Consider the following 11,036-nt stretch of genomic DNA (forward strand, 5'->3'; position numbering starts at 1 on the left):
GAACTCCCAAAGTATAAAGTGAAGCATTTTTTTATAAGAAAGAATAAGAAAAGAATTTCTTTTAGAATATTCATAAACTGCTATTATGCAACTATTTAGAATTATTCTTATAAGCTTTATGTTTTACATGCATTTAGAACCTTTGCACATAATGTATATGTTATTAAAGTTTCGCCCATGTTGTTGAGACTCACTGAGTACAATGGATGGTACTGACGTTCTTTTTTGGGAACCTATTTTGGTCTGCAGTACAGCGTAGGAACCGGTTTTGCAGGCGAGCATGCTACTAGTTAGGACTTCCTTCTCTTCCAGTGCTATTGATGAGCTCCGGTTTTGTTCGTGGAGTATTCCTTAGAGTCATATTTATTTAGTTATTTCTTTGTTTACTTAGAGAACTGTCTAGGAAATCTCATGTCCTGAGCAGTGCGTTAGTTTATCAGTAGAGGCTTCATAGACATAGTCGTTGGGTTAAGATTCAAATGTTTTTGATAATAATTTAGCAGTAATTCAGTAGTTACTACGAATAAAGTTTGGAGTTGATTTATTTAAATATTTAAATTAATAAAAAGTATTAGGTTAGAGTATTGCCTTGTTGCATATAAAGTTTGGAGTTATAATAGATTTGATAAGCAGAGATGGTTCGCTTGGTCATGTTTAGTGATCGAGTGACTGTCTCTGCTTGTTCAAAAAATGGGTCCTGACAGCACGAGTAAGTCCTTATAATGTTTTTGAGTTAGTATGCATATTTGGTTTGGAGCCCCGAGGGTTCGGGTGAGTTTCGGGGTGTTTTGGACTTGGGATTTTCTGTTGTTTTGTTGTTTTGGTGTGCTGGTGTATTGTTCTTCGCGTTCGCGAAGGAACTCTTGCGAACGCGAAGAGTAAGTCAGTCTGATGGAATTTTTCCTCTACACGAACACGAGACTCAGGACGCGAACGCGAAGCATTGGGGGTGTTATTCGCGGACGCGACCTGGCTATCGCGAACGCGAAGACCATTTGGCCGGGAACTGAGGGAAAGGGATTTTACCCTACACGAACGCGATGTAGGTCTCGCGAACGCGAAGGTTAGGGGGTTAACCCTTCACGAACGCGACAGGCTTCTCACGAACGCGAAGAAGACCTGTCCCGTGAATAAAAAACAGAACCAAAAATGGGAATAAGCCATATTTTCATATTTGCTTCCCTAAAATCAGATCTTAGGCGATATTTGAAGAGCAAATTCATTCCCAAATCATAGGTATGTATTCCTAAACTCATCTCCTTCCTTTTCCATCAACACCCATTAGATTTCTAGGCTTAAATATTGTTCTTCCATGGTATAAATTAGGGATTTGGGTAAAGTTATGGCTTTTTGAATAATTGGAATTTAGACCTCATTTTGGGGTCGGATTTTGAAACTAATTGCATATTTGGGCTCGTAGGTGAATGGGTGATCGGGTTTTGGTCCGAACCTCAAGTTTTGACCAAGCGGACCTGGGGTCGATTTTTGACTTTTTGGGGAAAATGATAGAAAATCTATAATTAAATATTGGGTATGAATTCTTTAGCATTTATTGATGTTGTTAAATTAATTTGGACTAGATACAAATAATTTGAAGGCAAATTCTAAAGGAAAAGCGGTGTATTGATAACTAGGGAATATGATGCATTTTACACTCGTTCTTGCTTAAGTTTTGATTAGAAATGTGTACAAAATAGTTCCAAAGGCTCACAAGTTGTGCTTGATTGCAGGTTTGATCAACAAAGTGACAAGGTGTCAAAAACCAGCTCAAAAAGGAGTAAAACTTGCACAAGTACCAAGACAAGACAAAGCTCAGTCAAAACAGGGCTAGTGTGGCCGCACACCATTCTATGCGGTCCGCAAAACTGAAGTTCAGAGAGGTGGCATTTTGGAGGATGAAGCCCACTGCGGTCCGCGGTCCATTTCACGCGGAACGCACTAGAAGCCACCGCGGCCGCACTCGATTTTGTGTGGTCCGCATTGCCCCAGTTCAGAGAGCTGATTATTCAAGCTTAGAGCCTTAATACGGCCGCACTCGATTTTGTGCGGTCCGCACTAGCCCCGCAAAAGTATTTTTGTCTAGAATTTTCAGCTTAGTATAAATAGATTCTTTTTCCATTTTTAACTTATCAGATAGTTTTATACTGAGAGCTGCGCTCGTGACTTCATTTCTTTTACCTATTTTGAGTAATTTTAACTTAATTTCAACATTGAATCTTCAAGTTTAATTTAGTAATTAATTATTATGAGCTTTTCTTCATCTATTTCCTTGTTTCCTTCTCTAATTATGAGTAGCTAGACCCATAAGCTAGGGTTGTGGCTCAACCCTAGTGTGAGTAATTGATGAGTCTTGTATTTTAGGGCTTGATTGACTATGGGTGTTTAATATTTGGACTAACTTCATGTTTAATTGTTGAATTAGTGGTTGCAAACACTAGTTATTGTTTAGTTGACTTTGGCTCTTCTTGAGAGAGGGAGCCTAAGTCTCTGAAATTGGTCCAACAAGGAATTGGGGCGTACTCAAGAGATTGATAGCTCCAATTAAAGGGTTAAACCTAGAGATAGTAATACCCGACTTGAACCTCAATTGCTTGCACAAATTTGCATACCCAATTGGACTTGAGAGAGTCAATTAGGGCAAAATCACTTGAACCACCGAGAGGTGTAGAGTGAGTAGAATCGTGCAATGGTTATATCATACTCCCCAAATATGACAATATAGCCTTAGACTCAAGAATCCGTTAATTAACCACCTAGGAGAAAGTCACTACCCTAGTGCCTTCTATCTATTTGATCAATTCTCAATAGCATAATCTTAGCTTTATTTAGCATCATAGTACTATAAAATTAGAAGTAAGATCAAAACCCAAAATGTTTAGAAGTGTAATTTGGAACAAATACACAACTCCACTTTAGATAGACACGTAACTCCAATATCTAGCTCCCTATGGAAATCGATCCTGACCTCATCGGGTAAAAGCTGCTTCGACCTCTCTCGCTACTCAATAGTAGAGCAGGGTTGTCCTCGATCAACTTTTTGGCGCCGTTGCCGGGGAGCTAACAGTTTTGACTATATATCTATCTAGTTTTGTGTATTGTTCTTCTTTCCTTCTTTGTTACTAATTTGTGTGTGTCACAACTTCAGGTACCAAATGGCAGCACAACGCCAATGACCCTCTTGGAAATGTGATTGCGGGGGAGGATGTAGATGATGCTGGAGATGATGAGGTGTCTATTGTACCTCAAGGACAACATAGAGGCCGCCAGGCTAATGCTAATGCCAATGACAATATTCGAGACCCTTCTCCGCCACCTCCAAGAGTGGCTCCTAGAGTGCTTCCGAACCAAGGCTATGCAAGTGCTATTGTCCCACCCCGAATCCGGACGGGCAATTTTCAAATAACCAATGTGATGCTGACATTGCTGGAGCAGCGTGGGTACTTCACGGGCGCTGTCAATCAAAATGCTTGCAAACATCTCAAGGGGTTCGTGGATACCTGTTGGGGGGAGCAAGCAAACTAATGTGTCCGAAGATGCACTACGGTTGAGACTCTTCCCATTCTCACTTAGAAGGAAGGCATTGGATTAGCTCGAGCAACTTCCCAACCATTCCATCACTACTTGGGATGAGTTGGCGGACAAGTTCATTGCAAAAAATTTCTCACCAGGGCATATGGCAGCATTGAGAGATGAGATCTTGGCTTTCAAGCAAGAGCCCACGGAACCTTTGCATGAGATTTGGGAGCGTTATAGAACAATGGTGAAGGAATGCCCCAACAATAATATGACTGAGGCGGTGATCCAACAGACTTTCTACAGGGGTATTAATACAACTAACCAATGCATAGTGAACCAACTTGCTGAGGGAAACTTCATGAAGCTGTCTTATAATGAGGCTTGTGACATTCTTGACGAGATGACTGACACTTCTTCTGCTTGGCAAAATAGAGCCAATGTGCCCCAGGGTGACCCCATGGTTACTCATTTGCACAAGGAGTTATATGATCATGGGCAGGCTATAGCTGAGTTGACAACTACTATGAACCAACTAGCAAAGGCACAGTTGCAACAAGTTTAAAATCCTCGCCAAGTGAATGCTATGGAGGGTGTCAACATGCTTGTCAACAAAAGAAGACAAAGAGGTCAACAAAATCAAGGGAATACAGAGCAATTTGACAATAATTGTGTGGATTTCAAGATGATGGTTATGATGGACAGAGTGAAGAGGTGCAATACATGAACAATTATCAAGGCCAAAGGGGAAATTCTTCCAACCAACAACAATGGAGACCCCAAGGCAATTGGGGCAATCAACAACAACAAGGCAATGGTAGTTGGGGGAACAACAACCAAAACAATAACTGGGGTAATCAGAACAATAATCAAAACAATCAAGGAAATTGGAATGGTAACAACAACAATTGGGGCGGTCACAATAATCAAGGTGGATGGAATAATAGAAACCAAGGAAACCGGGGGCAAGGCTTTCAAAGGCCCCCAATGTATCAACAACCGAACAATCTGCCCCCATTTCCACCTCAAGGTCCTAGTTCTTCTAATAATGATATGCAGAGAATTGAAATGATGTTCGAACAAATGATGAAAAAGAGTGCGGATTTCGATGCTCAGTTATCTTCCCACAACACTTCCATTAGAAATTTAGAGGTTCAGTTAGGCTAAATCTCACAGTCCTTGAATACTCGCCCTAAGGGTGCTCTACAAAGTGATACGGTAGTGAACCTGAAGGGTGGGAATAATCATGTTATGGCGGTAACTACAAGGAGTGGACGAGGCGGTGATGTGAATGCCTCCAAACAAAAGCAAATTTTGAGTAATGATGTTGAGTTGCAAGAAGATGAAGTTCCTTTGGTGGTTGAAAATGTGATTGATGAGTACGCAAATGAAGAAGTGAGGTTTGATATTCAATATGACGAGGCGGAAACTCAAAATGATGTGAACCCATCTAGGAAACACGTATTAGACATGCCGGAGCCTGTTGTGCCTAAAGCCAAGGCACCTTTGCCAAGGCCACCTCCGCCTTATCCTCAAAGGCTCGTGAAGCAGAAAAGTGAGAATCAGTTTAAAAAGTTCATTGACATGATGAAGATCTTATCCATTAATGTGCCTTTGGTGGAGGCTCTTGAACAAATGCCGAGCTATGCTAAATTCATGAAGGACTTGGTGACAAAGAAACGGTCCATGGATTGTGAAACTATAAAGATGACCCACCAAGTTAGTGCAGTAGTGCATTTAATGGCCCCGGAGCTTAAAGATCTCTGTGCTTTCACCATTCTACGCACCATTGGGAGTGCAGACTTTGCTAAGGCTCTATGTGATTTGGGGGCTAGTATCAATTTGATGCCCTACTCAGTTTTCAATACTTTGGGTATTTGGAAACCGAGGCCGACTTCCATGAGATTGCAAATGGCGGATAGAACAATGAAGAGACCATCGGGTATTATTGATGATGTCCTTGTCCAGGTGGACAAATTTATCTTGCCAGCTGATTTTGTTATCTTGGATTGTGAGGTCCATTATGAAGTTCCAATCATATTGGGGAGACCTTTCCTTGCTACGGGGAAAGCCTTAGTTGATGTGGAAGAAAGGGAACTCACCTTTCGGGTGGGTGATGAAAAGGTGATTTTTCATGTGTGCAAGTCAATAAAGCAGCCCAATAGTTCCGAGGTGTGCTCTTATGTGGACCTTGTCACAGCAGTGATAGTTGATGATACCAGTGCAATGATCAATGTGGAGGACCCTCTTAAAGCCGTATTGTTGAATCTAGATGTTAATGAGGATGCAAGCCGGGTGGAGTGTGTGAATGCTTTACATGGAATGGGCTCGTACTCTTATGATCCTAGAAAACTCTCTTTGGATATCAAGAATGGGAAGACTCCACCAACAAAGCCTTCAATTGACGAACCTCCAGTGCTGGAGTTGAAGTCGTTGCCTCCACACCTCAGGTATGAGTTCTTAGGCCCAAGTTCTACTTTGCTAGTTATTCTTTCCTCTTGTCTTACTAACATGCAGGTTGATGCCATATTGGCAGTGCTTCAAAAGCGGAAAAAGGCAATTGGATGAACTTTAGCTGATATTCGGGGGATAAGCCCCGCATTCTATATGCACAAGATTATTCTAGAAGATGATGTAAAGCCCTTCTTTGAGCATCAAAGAAGGTTGAACGAAGTAGTGCAAGAAGTTGTGAAAAAAGAGGTGATCAAGTGGTTGGATGTCGGGGTTGTGTACCCTATCTCTGATAGCTCTTGGACTTCGCCAGTAAAATGTGTACCGAAGAAGGGTGGCATGACCGTGGTTGAAAATTCACAAAATAAGTTGATTCTTACCAGAACCATCACTGGTTGGAGGGTGTGCATGGACTACCGCAAGCGGAATAAAGTGAGCCGCACGGATCACTTTCCATTGCCTTCTCTTGATCAGATGTTAGACCGACTTGCTGGGCGTGCCTTCTACTATTTCTTGGATGGGTATTCTGGATACAATCAAATCTTGAATGCTCCGGAAGATCAGGAGAAAACCACATTCACTTGTCCATATGGCACCTTTGCCTTTTCTCGGATGCCTTTTGGGTTGTGTAATGCACCGGCTACATTTCAGTTGTGTATAATAGCCATTTTTACCGATATGGTGGAAGATATTTTGGAGATTTTCATGGACGACTTCAGTGTTGTGGGTGATTCATTTGATGAGTGTCTGAAAAATGTTGATAGAGTTTTGGCCCATTGTGAAGAAACTAATCTTGTTCTCAATTGGAAAAAATGCCACTTTATGGTGGAAGAGGGCATAGTTCTTGGGCATAAAATTTCAAAGCATGGTATTGAGGTATACAAAGCAAAAATAGATGTGATTTCAAGGCTCCCTCCCCTACCTCTGTCAAGGGAGTTAGAAGTTTTCTTGGGCATGCGGGGTTCTACCGGAGATTCATTAAAGTCTTTTCGAAGGTAGTGACTTCCCTATGCAAGTTATTGGAAAAAGATGCCAAGTTCGTGTTCGATGATAAATGTATGCAAGCCTTTGAACTTCTCAAGCATAAATTGACCACCACTCCTATCATTATCGCACCTAATTGGAGCTTACCCTTTGAGCTCATGTGTGATGCAAGCGATGTTGCGGTTGGGGCGGTTTTGGGTCAAAGAGTGAACAGAATATTTTATACGATGTACTATGCAAGTAAGACAATGAATGACGCTCAAATGAACTACACGGTGACCAAGAAAGAACTTTTGGCTATTGTGTTCGCGATGGAAAAGTTCCGACCGTATCTTATGGGTACCAAGGTCATAATTCATACCGATCATGCCGCACTCCGGTACTTGATGACGAAGAAAGATTCCAAAGCTAGACTGATGCGATGGGTCTTGTTACTTCAAGAGTTTGATTTGGAGATTATGGACCAGAAGGGTAGTGAAAACCAAGTAGTGGACCACTTGTCCCGCTTGGAGGAGGAGGGGAAGCCTCGTGATGGCCTAGAGTTCAATGATTAATTTCCCGATGAACAACTCCTTTCGGTGTCGGTGGATGGCATGCCATGGTTTGCGGACGTTACTAATTTCCTAAGGACTGGTATAATCCCGTGTGAGCTCTCTTCTAACTAAAGGAAGAAGCTCAAACGGGATAGTTTGGATTTCTATTAGGATGCACCGTACTTGTTCAAGATTTGCACGGATGATGTAATCCAAAGGTGTGTCCCAGAGGAGGAACAATTAAGTATCTTAGAGGCTTGCCATTCCTCACCCTATGGTGGTCATCATAGTGGGGTGAGGATATCCTCGAAAGTTCTTAGTTGTGGGTTTTATTGGCCAATGTTGTTCAAAAATGCGGGTGATTTTGTGAAGAGATGCGACGAATACCAAAGAGCGGGTGGAATTTCGAAGAAAGATGAGATACCTCTCAATACCATTCTTGAAGTGGATATCTTTGATGTATGGGGCATTGATTTCATGGGCCCATTTGTTAGCTCTTGTGGGAACACATACATTCTTGTGGCGGTTGACTATGTTTCGAAGTGGGTTGAAGCCGTGGCTTTACCTAACAATGAAGCCTGGAGTGTTGTTGCATTTCTCAAGAACAACATTTTCATAAGGTTTGGCACTCCTCGTGCGATTATAAGTGATGGGGGGGGTCTCATTTTTGTAATAAAGCATTTGATTCCTTACTTGCAAAATATGGTGTCAATCACAAAGTTTCTACCCCCTATCATCCTCAAGCAAATGGTCAAGTGGAAGTCTCTAACAGGGAAATCAAGAGCATATTGTCAAAGACGGTCAATGCTAATAGGACCGATTGGTCAAAGAAGTTGGATGACGCTCTATGGGCTTATAGGACTGCTGTGACGACCCGACCCGTCGTCTCATGAGTTACCGCCCCGTTTTCCCCATTTACTATTTCTTTATGCTTCATTATCAGTATTGGGTGTGAACGATTTGATTTGGATTGGTTTTAGTAGGAAATGAGACACTTAGTCTCTTTAAGGAAGGTTTGTTTTGGAAAAGTCAACCGAACATTGACTTATGTGTTAGAGGGCTCGGATTTGAATCCTGATGATTGAGTTAGCTTCGGAGGATGATTGTGACTTAGGAGTGTGATCGGAAGTAATTTTGGAGGTCCGATGTAGAATTAGGCTTGAAATGGCGAAGTTAGTATTTTGGCGAATTCCGGTTGATAGGTGAGATTTTGATCCGAGAGTCGGAATGGAATTCAGAGAGTTGCTGTAGCTTCGTTAGGTGATTTGGGATATGTGTGCAAAATTTCAGGTCATTCGGACGTGGGTTGGTCGGGTTTTTGATCGAAAATGTATTTCGGAAGTTTTTAGAAAATTAGGCTTGAATTCGATGAGTTTTGGGTAATTTGATATTGTTTGAGGTGTTTTGATGATTGGAAGAGGTTTGAATAATGTTATGAATTATGTTGGCATGTTTGGTCGGGGTCCCATGAAGCTCGAATAAGTTTTGGAAGAGTTTTTGGAAGATTTTTGCCGTTTGAGCATAAGCATGTAATGATCCAAAGGTCCAAGTTTGGTCTAATTTCATCAAGTCGCGATTGGGTTTTTGACACAAAACATGAGTTAATTGTTTAACAAGCGAAATAGATATCGCACTGAGCAAACGAGCTCCGAATTGAGTTTTGATTGAAGGACTATGTTCGTATCATTATTTGTGACTCATAGGAATAAGAATCATCGAATTCTGAGTTCGTATGATGGAGTTAGAGTCATTTTAGTAAAAAAAAAAGTGCTGCAATTTCTTTGGCTGCTACTGTATTTTTTTTAGCAGCGTGAATAGTAACCACGCGTGAACAATAACCGCGCGTGAACAGTGACCACGCGCGTGAATAGTAACAATGCGGGTGAACAGTACTTCCGAAAAATTTGAGTTTACAAAACAAATCATCCGTGATTTTGGGTCATTTTTCCTCCATGGTTGATCATTTTGAGAGCTTCTTGGTGGAGATTAAAGAGGGATTCAAGGGGGAACGACTTGAGGTAAGTTTCTTGGACTTAGAACTCGTTTTTATTATGAATTTCACATAGAGATTCATGAAATATAAGCCTACAAATCAAGAACTAGGGCTTGAATTTTGAAACCAAACAATTAGGATTTGACGGGCCATTTGAACTCGAATTTGGGAGTTCTTGGTATGTATAGACTCGTGACGAGACAAGGAATCCGGTGATGTTAATTTTCTGATTTTTTGAGACGTGGGCCCATGGCTCGGGTTTTGTCAAATTCGTGAATTTGGATATTTTTCGATTGCTTTCGATTGGGTATTATCTCTTTAGCATAATGCGACATATTCGTTGTGATTTTGGGCAGATTCGTCGCACGAGGAGGGTACTTTGAGAGGCAAGGGCATAGCGAGCTAGACTTTGACCGTCTTGAGGTGAGTAATTGATGTAAATGATGTCCTGAGGGTTTGAAACCCCGAAATTTCACATCGTAATGCTATATTGAGGTGACTTGCATGCCGGATAACGGGCGTGGGGTAGAGCACCGTTGGGGATTGCAACTTGGTCCGTCCCGAGAGATGTTTTTACCGTATTTTCTACTTGAACTAAATTGAGAATCATACTTACTTGGATTTAATTGTTACATTTGGGCTTCTTGCCAATTATTTGAATCCTTCGGGGATTGATATCACTGCTTTTGCATATTTTGCATATCATTTGACCTCAGTCCAAGGTTTTAAATATTGTTTTGCAAACTCAGCCATCTTTCTAAGATTTGAAAACTAAAATGATATTTCTAAATGATATTTCGGGCTGAGAACTACTGTTTTACAAATGCCCAAGGGGATTATGATGATTTCTGGACTGAGCATGGATCGGGCTGCGCGCCGCAGCAGTGATATATTGATATTGAGGCAGAGAGTCTGGTTGATTACATTGATATTAAGGCCGAAAGCCTGGGTGATTATACTGAGATTGATATGAAGCCGAGGGCCTAGATTTGATGCCACGAGATGGCTTGATATTGCGTTTGGGCTGTAGGAGCCCCTCCGGAGTCTGCACACACCCCCAGTGAGCGTCGTCGGTGATAAATAAATGGATGGCTCGGGCTGCACGCCGTAGTGGGTACTAGAGTGTACCATCATATGCATTGCATTGCACTCATGCATTTGTTTTTATCTATTATACCTGTCTCAATATTTGGTACTGTGACTTAATTGACTTGGTGCTTCACTATTTGTTGTTCTAAACTGCCAGTTATAGTTTACTTTGTATTTTTCCATGATTTCTTATTCTCGACCTTTATTTATGTTTATTACTCAATGGGTCGGAGTACTCACATTACTCCCTGCACCTTGCGTGCAGATCCAGGTACACCACAGGCTAAGTGAGGAATTGTTTAGCTGAGCAGGCAGTATCCGGGAGTATTGAGGTAGTTGCATGGCATTCACAGCCTTGATCTCTCCCCTCTATCTCTATCTTTTATTCCGTATTTTTCCTAGACAGACTCGTAATAGGTGGATATTCTGTATTAGAGGCTCATATTCGTGACACCGGATTCTGTTGGGCTATG

Source organism: Nicotiana sylvestris, chromosome 12 (assembly GCF_000393655.2).
Source record: "Nicotiana sylvestris chromosome 12, ASM39365v2, whole genome shotgun sequence".
Lineage (NCBI taxonomy): Eukaryota > Viridiplantae > Streptophyta > Magnoliopsida > Solanales > Solanaceae > Nicotiana > Nicotiana sylvestris.